General features: G+C 44.7%; 1 protein-coding gene across 1 annotated transcript in view; it reads right to left on the reverse strand.

The window, feature by feature from the left end:
- Positions 1–21,498, reverse strand: part of JUP (junction plakoglobin) — a 118,889-nt gene extending 97,391 nt beyond the window's left edge. Inside the window, exon 1 of the mRNA XM_082272741.1 lies at positions 21,394–21,498. The gene's annotated coding sequence lies outside the window, so the exon portion shown is untranslated. The remainder of the gene's footprint in view (positions 1–21,393) is intronic.
- Between the last annotated feature and the right edge of the window lie 1,608 nt (positions 21,499–23,106).

The following is a 23,106-nucleotide window of genomic DNA, read 5'->3' on the forward strand; positions in this document are numbered from 1 at the left end:
CACTACTAAAATAGGTCTCACAGCCACAATTAAAAAGGGATTGAAAGTTTCTTTTTAAAAAACAAAAAAAAAAAAAACACCACAAACATGTTATACTTACCTCCTCTGGGCAGTGGTTTTGCACAGAACAGACTCTCCTCTTATTAGGTCCCTCGTTGCTGCTCCTGGACCCTCCCTCCTATCGAGTGCCCCCACAGCAAGCTGCTTGCTGTGGGGGCACCCGAGCTTCAGCTCAGTGTGTCCATTCAGACGTGGAGCTCAGACGTGGAGCTGCCGTTCGGTCTTGCAACATCTCTCCTCTCACTGACTGACAGCCGCGGGAGCCAATGGTACCAATCAGGAGGGAGAGTCCCAGGACAGCCAAGGGACTCGTGGACAGAGAGGGGTCACAGGTAAGTCTTAGGGGGCTGCTACACACAGACGGCTTTTTATCTTGAATGCATAAAACACATTAAGAAAAAAAAAAAAAAACAAACAGAAAACACCTTCCCGAATTTACAATTCATTGAAGGACAAAGCAACAAGTTTTGCTTTATAACCCTCCACCCCTACCCAGTAATACTTACCTTTCCTTTGTTCTATCACAGCCGGGAACCAAAACAAAAAAAGGAAATACCCAGTACTTCCAGGTATGGAGAACCATATGTGGCACCCACCCAAGTTATAATGCAGGGCCAGTCACATGGGGAGTCTATAGCCCTGGGTAAGGAAAGATTCCAGCAATTCAGGACTTTCCTTCACTCCTAAGAGCTGAACAGAGCATGGGGGGGGGGGGGGGGGGGAGTGAAAGGAAAGCAACTATACAAATATGCAGCAGGGGTAGGCTGCACATCTGTTGCAATGCCCTGCTCGATCAAAACAAGTTTGATTTTAAGAAGATGGCAACTCAAAGCCATCCCTAAGCTGGCCCTAAACTGGTAGGTTTTTGAATGGATGTTCGTATGAAAAATCTGATTACGTTCAATGTCAGAGAGCTGCGCCCTGAGCGGAAGTTCTCCTCTCCCTTCCCTCCCTGTAATCTTCTGGGACATGTCGGAGGTCCCAGAAGATTGCCGGCCAATCAAGACGCGCAGCACAAAACATTGCAAAAAAAAAAAAAAAAAGCCTTTGTATGTAGGACCCATTTTACATACGTACATTTGGGGTCACCCCTGCTTTTTCCCTGTTGGAGCCAATTGAGTCATGCTTTTTAGGAACTTTCTTGGCCTCTCTTTGGATCATCTGTGGGTATAGAATTGAAGATATGGGGGGTTTTCTATTTGTTGAATATTAATACTTTTGTGACTTTTTCAATCGGACAATCAGAGTGTTTTCCACTCTTGGCCATCACAAGCTGGAAGGCGGCTGACTGCAGCGTATTACAGTGCCGTTATTAGATAAAAACGCCAACAGACAAACTTCTGATCCACTCCAGAGAACTTTGAAAAATAAATCTGAATATTCCATTTTCATAGACAGCCATATTAACTGCCCTTCAGTCAAGGGTGTATACATAAGTGATAATGGATTTTCCTTACAATTTAGGAGCCACTGGAGGGTTACAGGGACAAGGAAGGAGAGGAAAAATGCCTTTGGTGCAGTTTCACACATTCAGAGTAATCAAGTCTGCCCTTCTTGTGACCTTCATCTACACAAATCTACCAGCACCAGCGTAAACTGAGCAGACGTTATAGCTGGGACAGCATGGAAAGCTAGCGTGTATATGAAAATGCCAAGCAAACCAACAGGCTGCCAAGAACATTATAGAACCCTTGAACGTAACTGGCCCACCTCACCGACCATTTAAACACCTAAAGAGGAGTTTTCATGTTCCGGCAATGTGTGGGCAGTACCGGTCCCAGAATAAAGCCCCGTACACACGCAATGATTATCGGCAGACCGATCGTCTTTTGTCCAGAGTGGTGTTTTGTTGGTTGGAATGTGCCTAGACTGCACACAAATTTTCTCGCCCAACAAAATTCTACTTCAGAAGTGATGTCATGTGTTGGTTTGCCTTCTTTGTGTTCTTTCTTCTGAGCATGCCTAGTCTTGCTCATTAGATTTTTCCCTGTCGAAATCTGTACCGACTGCACGAAAATCGGCCGTGTTTTGACGGCGGACAAAAATTTTAAAGCCTGCACACCAGATTTTTTTCGGCTGAAAAGTCGTTGGTTGTTGGAAGCATCATACTAACAAGCCGAAAATCGGCAGATCGGTCGTTGGGACGAAAACTCCCTGCCGATTTTCGATGCGTGTGTACGAGGCTTTATACGTTTTTGTTTGGTTGCTAGGAACTCTCAATTATATTCGCAAATGGGAGAGGTTACTTACGATACGAATTTTCTCGGACGATGATTCAAAAGATTCCAGAATGCGTAACCACGTTGTAGCGTGAGGGGAAAATGATGTCTACTGCTCATGCGCTGTCTACTGCTCACCATTTTTTTCGGACGAACAACATACTGATAATACGATCATCGTACGAGGTGTTATAATACGATCAAAATTTTTATGCTTGCACGACCGGATAATATCGGGTGAACTGTCGTGATCGCCTCTCGTAAGCTGTGTACTAACAATCAGATTAGCGCCCGATCCTTTCACAAGCGTTATTTTTCGTCCGATTTTCGGATCGTGTGTACGGGCCATATTAGTCACGGTTGCTCAAGGTTTTCTAGACTGCCCAGTTATTTTGCTCCCCAAGAGAGTTTGTTCAAGGCTGCCAGGTGTTGTTCCATAGAAAACCAATGATCAATCCAGCCAACAAATCTTACAGGCACCTTAGAGTTGAACTCAAAGTATAATTTTATTGCATTGGTCCAGCTTGGACTAATCTAAAATATGTCATAACTGTGGAAATTGTGTGGAAGCTGGAAAGCACTGTAGTATTCGCCACTACCTTCCAGGTCGAATACCAAGTGGCTACCCTGATGCATAGTAACCACAGGAGCATGGCATGAGCACCATTTCACAAAATGCCTTGCAATTTTCTCAAAAACAAGCAGTCTCTGATTTAAATAGGTGGATGGGCAGTGTTGTTCATCCACGATCTCCACCTCATTGAATCAGAGAACACCTTGCATTCATTGAGAAAGATGCAACAGATTCTGTGAATGGCACCCATGCAAAGGAAGTGTCATGGAACATGGAAGATAGCAGTAATTGCTGTAGTAGTAGTAGTAGTAAAGACTACTACAGTGCTTTCTTTTTTTTTTTTTTTTTAAATATATGAAAGTTGCATTTGATTAATAGGAATTTAAATTAATTTAATGTTGCCCATTTTTGGCAACTTTAGTGCAAGAAAAGCTCAAGAAAAAAATGCATCCCTATTAAAGAGGAAGTAAACCCTCCTCTGCAACTTTTACCTATAGGTAAGCTTTAGGCTTACCTATAGGTACTGTAAATATCTCCTAAACATGTACCGTTTAGGAGATATTTACCTTACATGCAGCCAGTGACATCACTGGCGCATGCGCTCTGAAGGAACGGCCGCTGGTGCCGTTCCTTCAGAGCCCTGTGCCATGACCGTCGGCGCGCGCGGCGGTAGTGACGTAATCGCGGGTCCAGCCAATCAGATGGCCAGATGCCACGATCCCGGAAGACGGGCGACTGAACAGGTCGCTCGTCATACAGGTAAGCGGGTGGCACGGCGGGGGCTCGTACTAAGGTAAGAATTTTTTTAATAATGAGCTAGTAGGAGATGCAGTTTACAACCTCTTTAAATTCTATGTATGTATTCACACTGGTCCATTGCGCTTCCGTTGTGGTGTAAAAAAAAGCCAAAAAAAACGCACCAAAAAAGCACCTCCTCATTGAAATGCATTGAAAATGCAGCAATAAATGCATCAAAATTGCACCTGTTACAGGTTTATGTGAAACCTACGAGGGAAAAAAAAAAAAAAACACACAGCAAAATATGCATTTTTTGCATCATTAAATCGGCACCTTTTTCATTATCGGCAAAAAGCTCTAAACAACATTTTGGCCAATAGGTTTCAGCCGCCGAAATTTTGGTGCAGCTCTAATTTTTTTGCTTTCCAGTCAGGGACAGGTTCTTTTTAAAAAGACCATGCAAGGTTTCCAAAGAATGGAAACCTAAACTCCCCTGCAATAGAACATACTAATCATCTGACCAGTCCTAACCTTGCTACAACTACTCATACGTTGTAAGGATGTAGCTTGAGAGCAGTGGTTTATGAAAATTTTCTAATGGTTGATGGGGACATTCAACAATTTTTTATTACTGTAGGAATGAGAAAAATCAAAATGGCAAAAACATAGGAAAGGTTTCTTGTTTGGAACCTGAACCAAAGAAATTGCTCAATTGCAAATAAGGATAACACCCATATTTATTGTGGTGCACAAACACAGGGCACCCATGCCCAATGGTGAGCCGGTGCAGCCATTATAGTCGTCTGATTTATAAAGGAAGCCTGAACAGCAGAGGGAAAGGCACAAAGTCAAACACACGCTTGATCCTGTTCCTATAATCTCCTATATCCTGACAGCAGTGTTAACTACCAACTCACAATGCAGAAAAAAGTAAGATACACACAGGTGTGCGGATTCCGCATCAACACACGCGAGTAACTAAATTTGCTTACTTCCTGACGGGATTTGCAAGACAAAACTTGTCTGCTTCCCATTAGGAAAAAGAAAGAAAGATGGATACTCGAAATTATGAATTTCTCATTCCTCTTTTTGAAAGGAGGAATCTCCCCTGCTGACTATTGTATCCTGACACCTGCAAGCACGCACAGCTTTCTAAATACCCAAACCATTGGCTGCAGTCAATCTTTGGGTAAGGCTGGCCATACACGGATCAGTATTTTATTTTATTTTTTTAAATCAGCCAGTAGGGAAAAAAATGGATTTCTTCATTTACACAAGCGAAGTGGGTGGAAGCATCATTTTCCAACAAGCCAGTTTTAGAGTCGATTAGATTGAATTCACTGGAACAGAAACGGCCATAGATGGATGGAAATTTGGCCAATTCCTGCTGATCCATCTATGGCCAGCCTAAAGTTGTTGTAAAGGCTCAAGGTTTTTTTCCTTCCTTCCAGGGACTCACACTCCTGATTGGCTTTTGGCTGCAGCAGTAGCCATTGGTGATGGTCAATCACAGCCAGTAAGCTAATCAGAAGACAGAGGAGGCGGGGTAGAGCCACGGCTCAGTGTGTGAATAGACACACAGAGCCATAGGTCGAGAGCACGCCTAATTGCAAGCAGCTTGCTGTGGGGGCACTTGGGTCCCACGCTGGCACTCCTGGTTCCTCCCGACAAGAGGTAGATCCGGGCTGCTCTGCACAAAAATCACTCCACACACAAAACAAAAACAACACTAACAATCGCTTTAAGAATATTCTTGCCATCTCCTTCAATTTTTAATGGTAGGTTTGGTGAGCTGGTTGGTGCCTACAGGGCCATCCAAGGCTCAGATTTCAGCTTATTCTGCAGAAATTCCAAGCCAGCATGTAATTTGTGCTCCTTCAGTTTGGCTGCCTGATAGATCTAATAGACAACCCAAACGGCCTGCAGAAGGAGCTTACACGGCAGGCTCGATGCTGCTGCTAACTGCAGCAGAGTTGCTAAAACAGGCAATAGACGGTTCGAATCTCGGCCGGTCCAGCAGGAACCAGCCGAGATTCTAACCACGTGTGGGCAGGCTGAATGTGTCCAAGTTGGTCGATTGAGGCTCAAGATTATCTGAGAAGATGCAGCAGTCCTACCCAAAGGTCTTTGAAAAGTCCCAGGTCAGCACACCTTGGGTACAACCAGCCTGTTGGCTTTTACATGCGATTATTGCTAGTGGCTGTTATAGCTTCCCACACCCCCCTGCAGCCAGAAGAACACAATGCCTCCAGGGCAGGGATTCCTCCATCAACACTGATCTGGGAATAAAGCGACTGGCTGCTGGTAAGAAATGTGCTCCGTCTATGGCTGGCCTTAAGCCCCGTACAAACGATCAGATTATCGAACGATCTGTCGTCCGTTTTTTGTGGCATGCTAGTCTGATGTGGAAAGTGAAGAGGTTATTTTCATACGAATTTTCCCGTACGACAGAATTCTACTTCAGAAGTCATGTCATGTGTTGGATTGCTTTGTATGTGTTCTTTCATCTCTGAGCATGCCTAGTCTTGCTCTTAAGATTTTTTTCCCGTCAAAACCTGTACTAATGAGACGAAAATCGGACGTTGTATTATGGACGACAAATTTTATAGCCTGTACATCAGGATTTTTTCGGCCGAAAAGTCGGAGTCGGTTGTCGAAAGCACCATACTAACAATCCGAAAAATCGGCAGATCGGTCGGACGAATTTTCCCTTCAGGTTTTCTTATCGTGTGTACGGGTCTTTAGTGTTGTCAGACTACAACAGGAAGGTCCTGCAGCTTCAGCTTAACTGTGTCAGTGAGCGGCTGCTGCAGAGTAAGGAGGGAGAGCCGACAACGATTGTGCCATAGGATACGTCCCAGCCCCCAACAGCGCTTATCAAGAGCCCCGCTAGAAGATAGCACGGGATCATCCGACACGAGACCGTGTACCATCAGTAATCCACAGGCCAACATTTGAGGAACACTGCATTAGAGCACCCAGGTATGGTTGCATGGCACAGGATCATCTGATCTAGATAATGTAAAGGTCCTACCCAAATGTCCTCAGAGAATCTCAGGTCTGGTTGCTTTAAATGATTAAAAACAATCTGGGAAAATGAGGACTGCAGATTTGCAAAGTTGCCTTGTATTCAGAAGACGTTCTACAAATAATGTGCAAGACTGACAGCAGTAACACTTTATGGGTTCTTTGATTTAAGATATTTACTCTACAATAGGCATGGCTGGATCGGACCCAAAAACCTCAAAGACATGTCTCGGAGCTGTGAAGCTGGTTCATCAATTCTAGTCATTACAGCATCTCTCAGCCAGCTGGAGGGAGCACAGCCCACGGTCAGCACCGGTATAGACAATACCAGAAGCAGTTAAAAAGCCATTATGTCCAGTCATTGAATTCCATCTATGATCTCTACAGCTGAGCAACAGCAAACATTTTACACTGAAAAGTCACACAGTGACAAAGAAAAAAAAAAAAAGTCAGCTTACAAAAGAAGCTCTTCGCCACACTAACATAGCTGAAATACTCATCACCATCTTGTTGTTGTGGGTATTGTGTTACTCGGCTGAAAGAAACTCAGTAGAAGTATGCTGGCCTCTTAACCCCAACGCTATAAATCGCTAGAAATAAAAAAAAGCCTTGATAAAAGGTTGAGGGGGGTCTCAAAGCCACCATACCAGGTCTGGAAAGTAGACTAGAACTGGCGAGGTGTCAAAATGGGGTTAAAGAATAGGTGGCTTTACACTTCTGATTACATGAATTAAAATGGGCAGCCAATCAATTAACTTATACATGTGGCATGCATGCCACTTCATGTACAATGGACTATTGACTAAGATATGCCTCGTTTCCACTGAGCGGATCAGTTCGGTACGCATTTTTGGGTGTTTCCATTATGAAAGTGGCCCATGCAACCGAACCAAACCGCACCACTCCTGGTCCTCCTTCAGATGTAGGGCCATAGGAAATGGTACGGTACGGTTAGGGCGGAGCTACTGGTGTCACACGATACATTCCACTGATTGGCGGACAGGAAACCATCAATGCTCACGTGAAAGAGCAAAACAAACACCTCATTTGGTGTAAACCCCGCATGGTCCCTGATCCGCCCGACTTGCAGTGGAAACGCTCACCTGAATAGACCGGACCATTCTAACCCTTCAAAACTGTACCGACCCGAACCGTTCCACTCAGTGGAAACGAGGCAATAGTCAGTTTAGTGCAACAGATCTTGCCATGCCATTACAATCACAGATAATATACTGTACAGGGACAGTTCAGCTCATGCTGGAGTTTTAATATAAAAAAGTGTGAAGAGGCACTGTCACCTTAGCCAAAGAGTTAAGCCTCGTACACATGCAACGAATTTCCGCCGTCCGGTCGTCCGTCTTTTGTCCAGAGTGGTGTCTGTTGGTTGGAATGTGCTCTAGACTGCACACGAATTTTCCCGCACGACAGAATTCTACTTCAGAAGTGATGTCATGTGTTGGATTGCTTTCTATGTGTTCTTTCATCTCTGAGCATGCCTAGTCTTGCTCATAAGATTTTTCCCTGTCAAAATCTGTACTAATGAGACGAAAATCGGACGCGTTTTGATGGTAAACAAATTTTATAGCCTGCACACCAGGATTTTTTAGGCCGAAAAGTCCGAGTCGGTTGTCGGAAGCATCATACTAACAAGCCGAAAATCAGTAGATCGGTCGTCGGACGAAATTTCCAGGCCGAATTTCTACTCGTGTGTACGGGGCTATAGTCTTTGCAAAGAAAAAATAAATAAATAAAAAAGCACAAGTAAACTAAAACTTAGCCAACTGTTACATAAACTGCTAAATCAGGAGGTCACAAAAAAAGGTTTCAACTACTCCCAACACATGCCAGGGAAAGAACTAGTCAAGAGCAATTCAAGCTCATCTTTGCCGTTGGGTGACCCTTATGCCCCATACACACGTGCAGATTATCTGCAGACTTTTGTCTGCAGACTTACCAAAACCATATAATATGAGGTCAAACCTAAACACTTTCAATTTGTATGCAATCCGGCAGGCCCTTGCACTACATAGAAAAGGTAAGTCTGCAGACAAAAGTCTGCAGATAATCTGCACGTGTGTACGGGGCATTACTCTTCGGTTTCTGTATAAATGGGTTGGTCAGAATCAAGAAAAAAACCACACACAAAAAATAAAAACACCACACACACACTTTCAGGCCAGAAACACAAGAAGCTCCAAAATATTCTCCAAGTCTACAGTCATTGGTTACCAGTACCAAAAGAACGGTGTTCAGATTTTCATTAGACCCTGCACTAGTGTGTTGGATCTTAGCTAGACTGACTCCGGCTTAGCCCGGAAAGGGGTTAAACATGTAGGAAGTCCATCTCGCTGAACACAATGAAATCAGATTTCAGATGCATCACAAGCTGCCAGGAAAAGAATTTCCATTTGTTTGAAAAGCAAAACAAAAAAAGGATTCCAACTGGCAGGATGGTGGTGCCAAAAATAGCCGGGACGATTGCACTGCAACTGCCTTGGGAAGCGGCATCTGCCAAACGTGGAGCCTGTGCGTACAAGAGGCCGAGTAAACAGCTAAACAATAAGCCTGCAATATGGCTTTACATCATCCAGGCTGCTGGTTTTGTTATATCCAAGCATATGTGATCATACAATGTGTACTCAAAGAAAAGACATGCCAGTAAGTCAAAAAACATGCTCCAAGCGTTTTTAAACCCAACCGCATTGTATTCCAATTCAGCTCCTCTGTACGGTTTTCATTATCCCTCCATAGAGCTTTAGTCCATTGTCAGAGTCTGCCATTTTCAGAGACCATAATTATTTCTGTGGGGAGTTTCAGCTATGCCTCCCATTGTCTGTCTAAATCAGAGTTGCTAAATGTTAGGACACCCTGCAAAATCTTGGAGGTACCCGAGTCTAAAATGAGGTCTCCGCTCATCGGAATTCTTAGCTCCCTCCCCCTTTCACACCAGAGTACTCATTCCCCTCCACAACAGAGTCGTCAGTTGCCTTCAACATTTTCACAAGGGTCCTCCTACCTTCTGATCACAACAGTGCAGGTATGGTAGCATGGCAATAGGCAAGAGGAGGGGGCTGGGGGAGTCTTTCTGAAAGGAAGAAGACTTCCACCCCTTTCTGGAGTACTGGAGCTGCCCTGAATGCCACCCATTATGGAAATGTATGATGCTGTGCAAAAATATCAGACAAAGCATGGCACCCCTTACAACCGCAGGCAGCACACCAGGGTGCCACAGCAGTTGTGAAATGCTGGCTCAACCAACTCGAAAAGCATGCAATGAGTGAGGGTACAAATTTGACTGCCGAAAATGTTAGACTGCCAACAGGTTGATCCAATGGAAAACAACTATGCATATTACACGGATTGTACACTATACACAAATGACAGATTCATAAGCGGGTTTATAGAAGACTGATTGCAAGGGCATATACAAATAACCATGTGACTAAGGAAATTAAGGACCTACCCTGCATCAGGTTTTTTTTTTTTTAGTGGTGCACCGAAATGAAAAATTGGACCAAAACTTGGTTCAGGATGCACTTGGCTGAAAACCAAAACTGATTTTTTTTTTCTTAATTGAATATGGCTGACGTCTTTGCGCCAAAGTCATTGGGTACGCATTATTGAAACTGAAAAATCAGAGGGGACGCATCATGCTATTAATCGGCACCTATTTTTATTGCCATTTGTGTCCCCATTGGGGAAAGGTACCCCTCTATTTGCACTGGTGTTCTTGGTCACCAAGAAAGAACCTGATGGGAAAAGCCAAACAGAGTTGTCCCCAGAACAGGAGGTGAGGGGGAACCTTCCAATGGGGACACCTCTTCCGGAGGCATGTCTAAAGCTGACCGTACACTAGTAGAATTTTGTTTGAAGTTTGTTTAGAGAACATCCACTCGATTTTCTATTGGCACTTTTCCACTGCAAGTACCGGCTCGGCTCTACTCGGCCCTGCTTGGCCCGGTTTGCTTTTCCACTGCCGGTACCGCATGGTACGGTGTTGGAATGGTTCGGTACGGTTTGCTTTTCCACTAAAGTAGTACTAAAGTTAAGTGGGTGGGATAACAACGATTCTCTGACCAATCAGTGGCTAGTAGTGACTGCATGCAAAGGATTGTGGGATATGGTACCGGTATGGTACCTCTTGGAACCACAATCGAGGTGGTACTGTTTTAGAGAGCCGTACCGTTCGGTTCCATGCAGTGGAAAAGCGCCGCCGTACCGTACTAAACCTACACGGTACCAGCAGTGGAAAAGCACAAAAGCGAGCCGAACCGTTCGGTTCCATGCAGTGGAAAAGAGCATAAATGGTTAGTGGTTAGTGGGTGTTCATTTCGACCACAGTGATGAGAGCATTTAAGGTAGCAGGATGGAAATATGTCAAACACAACGGAATTTCTAATCAATTTACAATTTTTTTTTCCCAGGAAAGTCCATTCAGCCCAAATTCTAAATGATAAAACAAAATTTTAGGCACTTTTGAAAGACATTCATCTAGTCATTCAAAACACTGAGAATTCTCATATAGACGTTTGAACAAACAGTTGTCCGAAAACGGCCAGCTAAGCTCCCATCACATGATCTGATGCACATTTCCAGAAGTACTTCAATGCTCAACGTCAGATTTTCAGGTTATTCTTTTACCTGGAAAGAAAACAGCTACAAGTGGCAAACTTTTAAAACTTTCCCTGCTGCCATTTGTATTCTGCACAAGCAAATAAAGCATTAGACAAGCCAACTGATTACTACTACACTGCGGTAGAATGGTTTATTTTTTAAACTATAAACTGTTAACCTGTAAATGCCATAGATGAAAGCCAACCGGCAGACATCTAATCTGCTCTACCAAGGAGGATACCAGATCCTGGCACCCATCCACAGAAGTCACCAAGCAGCAGACTGACCCTGCCAGGTGAGACATGTGTCAACAGAAACTGCTCGTCAGTGTTTGCTCAGTCTGTACCTTCCGGGTAAAAAAACTCAGCGATTACAGGCTACTCATCCAGCAAGGCCAAGCCTACCTCAAGCCAGCAACACCCAAGCTGCCTTTACGTTCCTACAGCTCTGCTCCAACCTGGTAGCGTCTGAGCCTCGCCCCGGACCCTGCCCTTGCCTGATTGCTCTTTGTAGTCAGAAACCTTCCCATGACTAAACTAGGGAGGACACCAGAAATTTCTCACATGGATGAGATATGGCAAGTTGGAATTGTTGTTAACTACTGCACTGCTAGCGCTCTGTAAGCAACTACATACAGCAAATAAATATATAATTTTTAAAATGCCTAGTTTCTTGGGCCTTTCCACTTCTCCCCTCAAATTTCAGGAAACCCAAAGGCCAAATACCATATATAAAAAACTCACTGTAGTTTAGGAGGCCAAAGAATGCAGACACAAAAAATAAAATAAAAAATAAAGTAGCAGATAAGGTAGGGATGCCGCACAGAGTGACCTGACAAAATCATCAGACCTGATCATACAGAAGGCCAAACTAGTGATAAGCCCTGTACATTCTGGCAAGTCCTTCAGGGACCCACAGTTGATTTAGCACTAATTAAAAAGGTCAGACTGATGACAACTCACGAGCAACAGGATAGTAAGGAGAACAAAAACTATTTCATTGGTTCCATGTTGCTCTCTTGCTGCCAAGGGAGATTCTGCACCCTTCCAGACAGTAAAGAAACACTGTCGGAGTATTCCAATTTCCTCCTACAGCTGAAAGGATAAAACTATTTGACAAAAAGCTATGCCCTCACAGGTCATGTGAACCCATGAACCTATGTGAAGAGAAGTCCCCTTTGGGCTCCTCCAGGCCAAAAAAAGAAGGAAGGGAGTCCCCTTTGGGCTCCTCCAGGGCGAAGAAGAAAAAAGAAAAAAGAAGAAAAAAAGAAGAAAAAAGAAGAAGAAGAAGAAGAAGAAGAAGAAGAAGAAGAAGAAAGAAGAAGAAAAAAGAAGAAGAAAGAAAAAAGAAGAAGAAGAAAGAAGAAGAAAAAAGAAGAAGAAAGAAGAAAGAAGAAGAAGGAAGAAGAAAGAAGAAGAAAGAGAAGTCCCCTTTGGGCTCCTCCAGGCCAAAAAAAGAAGAAGAAGTCCCCTTTGGGCTCCTCCAGGCCAAAAAGAAGAAGGAGGAAGGAAGTCCCCTTTGGGCTCCTCCAGGCCAAAAAGAAGAAGGAGGAAGGAAGTCCCCTTTGGGCTCCTCCAGGCCAAAAAGAAGAAGGAGGAAGAAAGTCCCCTTTGGGCTCCTCCAGGCCAAAAAAAGAAGAAGGAAGTCCCCTTTGGACTCCTCCAGGCCAAAAAAAAAGAAGAAGGAAGTCCCCTTTGGACTCCTCCAGGCCAAAAAAAAGAAGAAGGAAGTCCCCTTTGGGCTCCTCCAGGCCAAAAAAAGAAGAAGTCCCCTTTGGGCTCCTCCAGGCCAAAAAAAGAAGAAGTCCCCTTTGGGCTCCTCCAGGCCAAAAAAAGAAGAAGGAAGGAAGTCCCCTTTGGGCTCCTCCAGGCCAAAAATAGGAAGTCCCCTTTGGGCTCCTCAAAAACCCCTACATGAAATCATGTGAACCCATGAACTTGTGTGAAGAGATCTTGCCTTTGGGTTCCTCCATACAAAGGAAGCCACTTTTGGGTTCCACAAAACCCAAGTCAGTGGACGACCAGCATATAACAGCTGAAAAGTCACCTTTAACCAAAGCAAACTTTCTCCATTTGCTTTGAACAAGCCATGGTACAGCTTCCATCTTACAGACACCCTTAGCTCTGGTTCCTAGACTGAATTCTTATTCATTTCTTTTAAATCTGTGGCTGAGAATACAATTATTTCCACATTACCAGCAGAGGGAAAAAATTAAAAATCTTCTGACCTCAATTTTAACGAGTTCAATATTTGTTTCTTCTACGAAAATGTGCAGCAACAAACATCTCTGATCTTTTTCAAAATCCTCACAATCCGCCCAAAAAAAAAAAAAAAAAGTATTAGATTCGAACAATGGGGTGCACAGTTCGGGTTTATCGGGTGTCCTTTACCAGTGGGGAATTTCCACTCTAAAAAGGCATACATTACTACATATTTAAAGAGAAACGCCACTTTCATTAGAAGAAAAATTATTTAGACCAGTCATAGTTGCCAAAATATCTGCATTTATCTTTACAGATTCTTGCCTGCTTGTACTTTGTAGATACCAAGACAGGTCCTTCCAGTACTGAATTCCTCACCCTAAGGCAGTGTGTGGGTTATAATCACAATCTGTCCCAGAGTTGTAACAAGAGAAAAACAGCTGAGAAAGCAAGGAATGACATTTCGGGGGAGGGGAGGGATGATGTTTTTCCCTACATGGCCATTGTGGTTATAAAAAAGGAAAAGAAGGTTTTTGTCAATGCTGACTGCATACTGAAGTGGAAAGATAAACAATTACAAAATGGCCGCAGTAGCAATTATATTTTAGGCGTGCGTGGACAAGATGCCGCTTGGCACATTAGGCTGGGTTTCCACCTAAGCGCTCTCAATGTAGTAGATTTTATGGTGTGTTGCAATGTGTCTTGATGTGCATTTGTATATGCACATCTCTCTTTTCCCTTCCCCGATGCATGTAACACGACGCGTTTTCTTGCTCTTCCATTGATTTCAATAGGCTCTTTAATGTGCAATAACACACAAGTACTAGCCCAGCCTAAAATACCTGAAACTGCATGCCAAGAGACCCCCAAAACATTCTAATGGATCAACATGCATTTAGAACAGATCTTGCATGTTACCCCTATTGGGACCAGATGGAAAAATGGAGACTTCAACATAGAGCCAGCCTATACATTATTTATTTTTCCACACTGAACTGCTCTGTGTGAGGGCTCCGTTGTGTGAATAGGGCACATAGAAAACAACGGTTTTTGTGTGCCTTGCTGATGGCTGGAATACACGATAAGAGGAAAAAAAAAAAAAAAGGAAAGAAATCGGCCGAAAATTTCCATTCAGCGAGCGATCTGCTGATAGTCTACTCGTTAATGCCCAGTCATGAATGAGCGATATCGATATTGTGAACGAAAAATACAGTTTGAAAAACACGAAAATTTCTGTTGCCTCATTTGCGAAAACGATATTCTATACGTTGGGTGTTGAGGTTGTTCAGTTTAAATCTGTATAACCTATCACGCATGCCCGAAAATATTTTCCCGGAAAGGTTTGTCGACCTGTTTTGATGGTCGGCGGGCAAAGGTCGGGCGATATTCGGACCGTGTATGTTGGCAACGTTTTTGACCGACAAATACTTTTTCAAAAGTCAGTGGTCGAATGATCGGGCGATATTCTAATCGGGTTTTCACACCATAAGACCTGTATTTTTCTAGCACAGAACAATTCAGGTCTCTACACATGCACCTGACACCTAGTTAATTTATACCAGGGGGACTTCAAAGGGCCAGTTTACGGTCCTTCAGACTTAGCGCCGGTTCACATTGCAGCGACGCTACTTCGCACCGCGACCTCCGAGGTCACGGTGCGAGCAGCGCGCCGCAACCTCGGAGCGGCCGCCACGGACTTCATAACATTGAAGTCTATGGCGGTCGCCTCCGGGTCGCCCCAAAGAAGCTCCGGACCCTTTTTCTAGGTCGGAGCGACTTGTGTCGCTCCTATTAGAACGGGTCCGCAGCTTCCCTATGGGAGGCGACCTGTGAGGCGACCAGGTCGCCTCACAGGTCGCCCTAGTGTGAACCGGCACTTAAGGGTGGCGGGACTAGGAGTAGAAAAGGTCTTTCAGTGATTGGGGAGGACCAGCGCCCCATGGTTGCTGATGGGCTAATGGCCTATGGTTGATGTCAAGGGCATAAATTAAGTCCAACTGTTGGTGTCAGTGGGGAGAATAGTGCCTTTTACCGGAAGAGAAAAAAAAAAAAAAAAGTGCCCCAAGGGCTGAAGATAAGCAAAGCGCTACATCTGGCCCACAGGCCAAAGTTTGGAGACCACTGCTTTATACTCGGAGAATGCAAATGTGCATAACTTTGGGCCTAGAAAGTTGCAAGAAGCTGCTGGACTAAAGGAATTGTAGATTTAGATCAGGCATGTCCAACCTGTGGCCCGAAACCACAGGCAATGCAGCCCACTGCCCCCTGAAAACTTTTTTTTTTTTTTTGCTGGGGAAGAAGGAAGTCGAGTCGGGGGGGGAACGGCCACAAAGGCAGCCTCAGAGGGGATCATCCACTAGTTGTGATAAATTAGTGCTGGGGGGACGCGGCAGCACAGGAAGGGCACAGCGGCGTTTTATTACTTATATACCTTAACTATAGTATATATTTTATATGCGGCCCGAGAAAATTTCTCTACACTCAATGTAGCCCAGAGAAGCCAAAAAGTTGGACACCCATGATTTAGATCCATTCAGTATCTAGTATCCATGGCCATACATTAGCAGAACTTCAATACCAAAATACTCAAAAGGTTTGTTCTCAAAATGACCAAGCACCCAAAAGCATTCCAGGTTAAAAAAAATAAAATAAATTCTTATCCAAGGTCAACATGACCCAAACCTAACATTTCAGTCCTGGGTGACTGCTGGCAAGTTAAATCACGTGTTGAATTCTTCCATCTTGAGAGCTCCACTGATAAAATTTCCCCCACAAGCGTTCTCCAATACTTCATTTGTTGAGGCTACTGCAAAGCTACTATCATGTTCCTCTTATACTCCATACTGTAGCACAAAACAATCAAGGAGCCCAAATCCAAGGACAGATGACTGCTGTGGAGTTATGGGAAGAGGCGCGCTGGGAAATACATACTGCCTGTGTTCATTCAGGCGTCAATCAATTCAGAGGGTTTTGTAGGTATATGGAGAACTGGTTGAAAGGTCAGCCAATCTTTGACCAACATAAAATATTTGTCCACTGCACAAAAACAGAACTCTAGTAAAGTGGTTACGTAACTGGTAGTACTCTACAATTCCTGGAATGGACTATAGATGAATACCTGCAAAACGGTGGATTCATCCAGTTGAGTATTCTTCAACTTGCCGGCCAATGTAATGGCGCTTTTCCACTGCATGGAACCAAACGTTTCGGCTCGCTTTTGTGCTTTTCCACTGCTGGTACGGTGTAGGAACGGTTCGGTATGGCGGCGCTTTTCCACTGCATGGAACCGAACGGTACGGCTCTCAAAAACAGTACCACCTCGATTGTGGTTCCAAGAGGTACCATATCCCACAATCCTTTGCATGCAGTCACTACTAGCCACTGATTGGTCAGAGAATCCCACCCACTTAACTTTAGTACTACTTTAGTGGAAAAGCAAACCATACCGTACCGAACCGTTCCAACACCGTACCATGCGGTACCAGCAGTGGGAAAGCAAACCGGGCCAAGCAGGGCCGAGTAGAGCTGAGCCGGTACTTGCAGTGGAAAAGTGCCATAAGGCAGCCCATACATGAGTCAGTTCCCTACACCCCCCCCCCTTCTCTTTCCAGCAGTCTTAAAAAAAATAGACTGTTCCTGACATGAGCATGCTCCATAGACAGGAACAGTCCCCATGGACTGCCAATGGAGACTTCTGGCCATTTCCGCACACATTACCCAGACATGGTCCAATGTGGGTACTTCAGGAAACCTGCCCCCAAAATACCAAGCGGCCTTCACTGGAGTGCATGTAGTTTGGAAGGGGCTGCAAAGAGGCTGCAAGAGACCAACTGCACTGGAGAAGTTACATATGGCGCTTTTCCACTGCATGGAACCGAACGGTTCGGCTCGCTTTTGTGCTTTTCCACTGCTGGTACCGCATGGTATGGTGTAGGAATGGTTCGGTACGGTGGCGCTTTTCCACTGCATGGAACCGAACGGTATGGCTCTCAAAAACAGTACCACCTCGATTGTGGTTCCAAGAGGTACCATACCCGGTACCATATCCCACAATCCTTTGCATGCAGTCACTACTAGCCACTGATTGGTCAGAGAATCCCAGAGAATGCCACCCACCCCGTTGTTATCCCACCCACTTAACTTTAGTAGTACTTTAGTGGAAAAGCAAACCATACCGTACCGAACCGTTCCAACACCGTACCATGCGGTACCAGCAGTGGAAAAGCAAACCGGGCCAAGCAGGGCCGAGTAGAGCCGAGCTGGTACTGTCAGTGGAAAAGTGCCATTAGTGCTTCAGCAGACTAAATGTATACTAGATGTCAAACCTAACTGAATGACGTCAGCTTTAGATGTTACCCCAACACCACGCTCATTGTAAGTCACTTGGTGTCACGAATAGCACACTCAGTAAAGACTGCCAGGCTGCCGATCAATGCCACAACTCTAGTTCAGCACATAGAAGGCGGAGCGCCAGGGGTATGAATGACACTTATCAGAAACGCATGCCGACCACTTTCAGGATTACTCAGGATTAATAAACCCTATGCCAAGCTCATTACCAATATTTTCACTAGCCATGGCTGGACCCTAAGCCACCCTAATCCCTTTCCCTTCATAACGGTGACCGGCCATGTGTCTACAAATACCTCCCCGTTACACTGAAACAAAAACACTGCCCCAAGCCAGGCAGCCACCTAAATCATGCGCTTACTAATGACAAAAGGCAGAATTTCACCCACACAAGCAGCCATTGTCTCACGCAATCAGCAAATAAAAGCTTGTTACTTTAAAGAATATTCCCATTAGTGGCGGCTGGCCGGTGGGCGGAGGACCTATTCCCATGCAGCGTACAAAGTTCACCAAAGCACAGGACAAAGGAGGATACGCTCTTCCCGTTACAATGACAGCAGGGGGAGGGAGTAGCCAGCATACACAGCACATCCACACAGTTTGACAGTTTGCAAAAAGTGACAGTAAAAAAGTCTCCGTTTATTGTCAATTCTCTGCTATAGCAGAAAAATAAATCAATGATGTGCTAGGAAAGAAGGCGGAGAGAGATACATGATATTTAAAAACATAATAGGAATTATAAATAGAAAATATCATTCCAACAGAAGCTCCTAAAAATTGAATTCTTCTTCCAACAAATCAAAAGATAAACATCAGTATCAATGATCCCAACAGAAGATAATATTAACAGTGCACTTCTATTGGATTATTGATACTTCTTTATAATTTATTCTGATTATAATTTTATTTGTACTTCTGTTGGAATTCTATTATGCACTTCTGTTGGATTTCTAATAATGATACGGACGTTGATATTCATTTATAATTTATTCTTATTAGAACGTTTATTTTTTTTTTTTATTTGATTATTCCAACAGAAGCACATAACATTTTTTTTTTTTTTTTTTTTTTATGTGCTTCTGTTGGAATAATCAAATAAAAATAAATAAACGTTCTAATAAGAATAAATTATAAGTGAATATCAAACGTCCGTATCATTATTAGAAATCCAACAGAAGTGCATAATAGAATTCCAACAGAAGTACATAAAAATAAAATTATAATCAGAATAATAAATTAAAAAAAAAAAAAACAACATAAGTATAATTAATAATCCAAACAGACATAAATAAGAAAAATAAATCATAAAAAAAGAATAATCATAATATTCTCTTCCAACAGAAGCAAAAAAAAAAAAAAAAAATTATATATATATATGTGATTTTTTTGGATGGATTGCATTTCCCATGTGAAGTTCCACAGCAAACCACAAGGACCACAGGTGGGAGGGGGATGATCACAAAGGAAGCAATGCCAGCCCCTGATGAGATCATACTAGGAAGGGTAGAGATGACGCCTGCTTTATGACACACAGGGTTATGTATGGAGACAAAGCAAAGTGCAATATCCTAGTGAGATCTGATCTCAAAATAAAAAAATAAAAAAAAAAGGACAGAAAAATAATAAGGGTGATGTACTATAGAAATACGAGCAGCTCAGCAGATGTCCAACCAGTTACAGGTAATCTGCAATACTCGGGGACACTGGACAAGTTTAGGCTCCAGGCTTGCAATGTAATGACAGCTCCCGTACAATCTACTTCTAACATAAAAAGCATTGAACTATGCAAGAAGATTCCAAGTTCAGGTTCTCCAAGACATAGATAAATTTATAGACAAATATTGGAGAATAGGCAGCATTCAGGACAAACCTAAAGCTCAGGATCACAAAACTCCAGGTCAGGTTAGACAAGATTATATAGAATACAGAAGCCAAAGAGCCACATCTCAAAGCCAGAAGGATTTTTTCTTAAATAACCATGAGAACTATAAATTGGTCATTGACACGAGGATCAGATCTTAGGAATACAGCACTCACAACCTACAGCAGATTCTCAACCTTTGTACCCCAGAGAAACCACCGAATGAATGTTCGGGTCTAGTTGACTCATCACAGTCTAAAGGAAGAACGTCCCCCGATACCGTGGTGGCTAGGAGGAAGAACGTCCCTCACATTTGGGGGGGGTCAATGCGACGAATGCCCCCATACAATAGTGGTCAGAACATCAACCTTAGAAACAGCAGAATCACTGAATAATGAGGTCTTGGGGAGGTCCTGCTAACAAAAAAAAAAACGCTCCAGGAGTCAACGGGCAGAACGGTGCCAGTCAACGGGGAGAGCGCCCCCCCTCGCGTCAGGTCAACGGGGAGAGCGCCCCCCCTCGCGTCAGGTCAACGGGGAGAGCGCCCCCCTCGCGTCAGGTCAACGGGGAGAGCGCCCCCCCCTCGCGCCACGTGCCGGTCAATGGGGAGAACATTGAATGGGGTACTTTGACGTAGTGGTGGGCTTGAGCACGATATGGCCATATTGTGGGACTAAATCCCCATTTTTATTTATGGATTGTCTCCATATTTGATAGTCATTTCTTTTGCATGTGTGCGCTATTCTTTTTTAATATACATGTCGCTTGGTTCATAGCTGCACCAGCTTTAGATATACATGTTCAGGGTTTGATCCCCCAATTTTTTGCTTGTTTATAATGGGGAGAGTGCCCTTCGCGCCACGTGCCGGTCAATGGGGAGAGTGCCCTTCGCGCCACGTGCCGGTCAATGGGGAGAGTGCCCTATGCGCCAGGTGCCAGTCAGTGGGGAGAGTGCCCTATGCGCCAGGTGCCAGTCAGTGGGGAGAACGCCCCACGCGTCTGTGGTCAGAATAACAAACATACTATAAAGACCTTTTGGGTCCTACCGATTGTTCTTCCAAGTAGTATTGGCCCTGGAATTCATCAAATAGAAGCCAACAGTTGAAGGAACCCCTGGAAACCTCTGGAGGAATCCTGGTTGATAAAAGTCTAAACTATAAGATATAGAGATCTCTATGGGGAATGTGAAAACCCATCCAGCACAGACCTCTCCAGCGAGGTCATCTCCGTAACAATAGCTGGCAGGTCGATGTCTCGGCAGACATTACCACACATGGGACTGCTCCACCCATCCAATCTCCAGACATTGGTCTACATATACAATCCTTCACCCCCTCCAATTGGCCAGCCAGGGTAAACACAAGAGACAAAACATTTCCTCCAATCTGATCCATGACTAGACCAGCAGACCATTGTCCTCCACTAGGAACACTACAACATTGAAAAGGCTGGCCATACACCAACCAATCTGATTGTACAATCTCCTTCAGAGGTTTTAATGAATAGTTGAGGTTTGTCCTCATATCATATAGTTTTGGTCAAGCTAAAAGGGATTGTACAGATTATACAGTGTATGGGCAGCCTTTACACACCAGCTGCAGCCACAATCCTGACATAAGAAACAATGAGCGATGAGACAATGCCAGTGCCGCCCCCCACCAGCAGGCGCAGCCCAAAGCAAGCGCCCAGTCCGTCCACATGGTACCCAGAGAGCCCCAGCCTAGGAGAAGGCAGGACAGGTCCGCTTACCCCGAGGTGCCAGGCGCTGGAGGAGGAGGCGGTATCCCGTGACTGCGCTCCGGACTCACTCCGACAACTAAACCCTCAACCCCGAGCCTGCTGACAGCGACACCCCCCGCCCGACCAATGAGGAGCCGCCCCTACCCTAGCGCCGTCCCCCTCCTACTACCCTTATTGGCTGATACAGAAATCAATCCCCGGGCCTCTCGCCGCTTTGTCACCGCCTTGAGCAAGCTGATTGGCCAATGCGAATGTCGGTCAATCAGCTTTCTCGCTTGGCTTCTGGGACTGACTGTGAATTGGGTACAAGTTCACACGATGGAAGATGATTGGCTGGTGGCGATCTCAGTCAAAAGAAGTTCAGCCAATAGAGGGATGGCGCCGCCCTGTAATGACGATCTCAGGTTCACCTGGCCAGGTGAGTAATAATGAAGGGTGTGTGAGTCATACAGAGCCAGACACCGAAACACACACGGGCCTCCCCGTCCCCGATACACCGAAACGTACACCGCCCCCCGGGACACGGCTCACCCACCGGGGGAGGGGGAGGGGGGCTGCCACATTTAACCACTTACTTATTGGGCACTTATCTCCCTTCCTGCTTAGGCCAGTCTTCAGCTTTCAGCGCTGTCACACTTTGAGTGACAATTGCGCGGTCATGCTACACTGTACCCATTTAACATTTTTTCCCACACTAATAGAGATTTCTTTGGTGGAATTTATTCACCACTGAGATTTTTATTTTTTGCTAAACAAAAAAACACCAAAAATTTTGAAAAAAAAAAAACGAAACAAAACATTTTTGACATTTTGTTATAAATTTTGCAAACAGGTAATTATTCTCCTTCATTGATGGGCGCGGATGAGGTGGCACTGATGGGCTGCACTAATGGGCACTGATAGGTTGCAGTAATGGGCAATGATTAGGTGGCACTGATAGGCTGCACTAATGGGTACTGATGAGGTGGCACTGATAGGTGGCACTGATGGGCACTGATAATGTGGCACTGATGAGGCTGCACTAATGGGTACTGATGAGGTGGCACCGATAGGCTGCACTAATGGGTACTGATGAAGTGCTACTGATAGGCTGCACTAATGGGCACTGATCAGTCTGCACTAATGGGTACTGATGAGGTGGTACTGATAGGTTGCACTGATGAGGCTGCACTTATGGGTACTGATGAAGTGCCAATAATAGGCTGCACTAATGGGCACTGATGAGGTGGCACTGATAGGCTACACTAATGGGCACTGATGAGGTGGCACTGATAGGCTGCACTAATGGGCACGGATAGGCTGCACTAATGGGCACTGATGAGGTGGCCCTGATAGATGGCACTGGTGGGCGCTGATGAGGTGGCACTGATGAGGCTGCACTAATGGCTACTGATGAGGTGGCCCTGATAGGCTGCACTGATAGATGGCACTGATGGGCGCTGATGAGGTGGCACTGATGAGGCTGCACTAATGGGTACTGATGAGGTGGCACTGATAGGCTGCCCTAATGAGTACTGATGAAGTGCTACTGATAGGCTGCACTAATGGACACTGATGAGGCTGCACTAATGGGTACTGATGAGGTGGCACTGATAGGCTGCACTAATTAGTACTGATGAGGTGGCACTGATAGGCTGCACTAATGGGCACTGGTAAGGCAGCACTGATGGGTGCTGATGAGGCTGCACTAATGGGCACTGATCAGGATGCACTGATGATGAG

Source organism: Pelophylax lessonae (assembly GCF_965119305.1).
Source record: "Pelophylax lessonae genome assembly, chromosome: 11".
Taxonomy (NCBI): domain Eukaryota; kingdom Metazoa; phylum Chordata; class Amphibia; order Anura; family Ranidae; genus Pelophylax; species Pelophylax lessonae.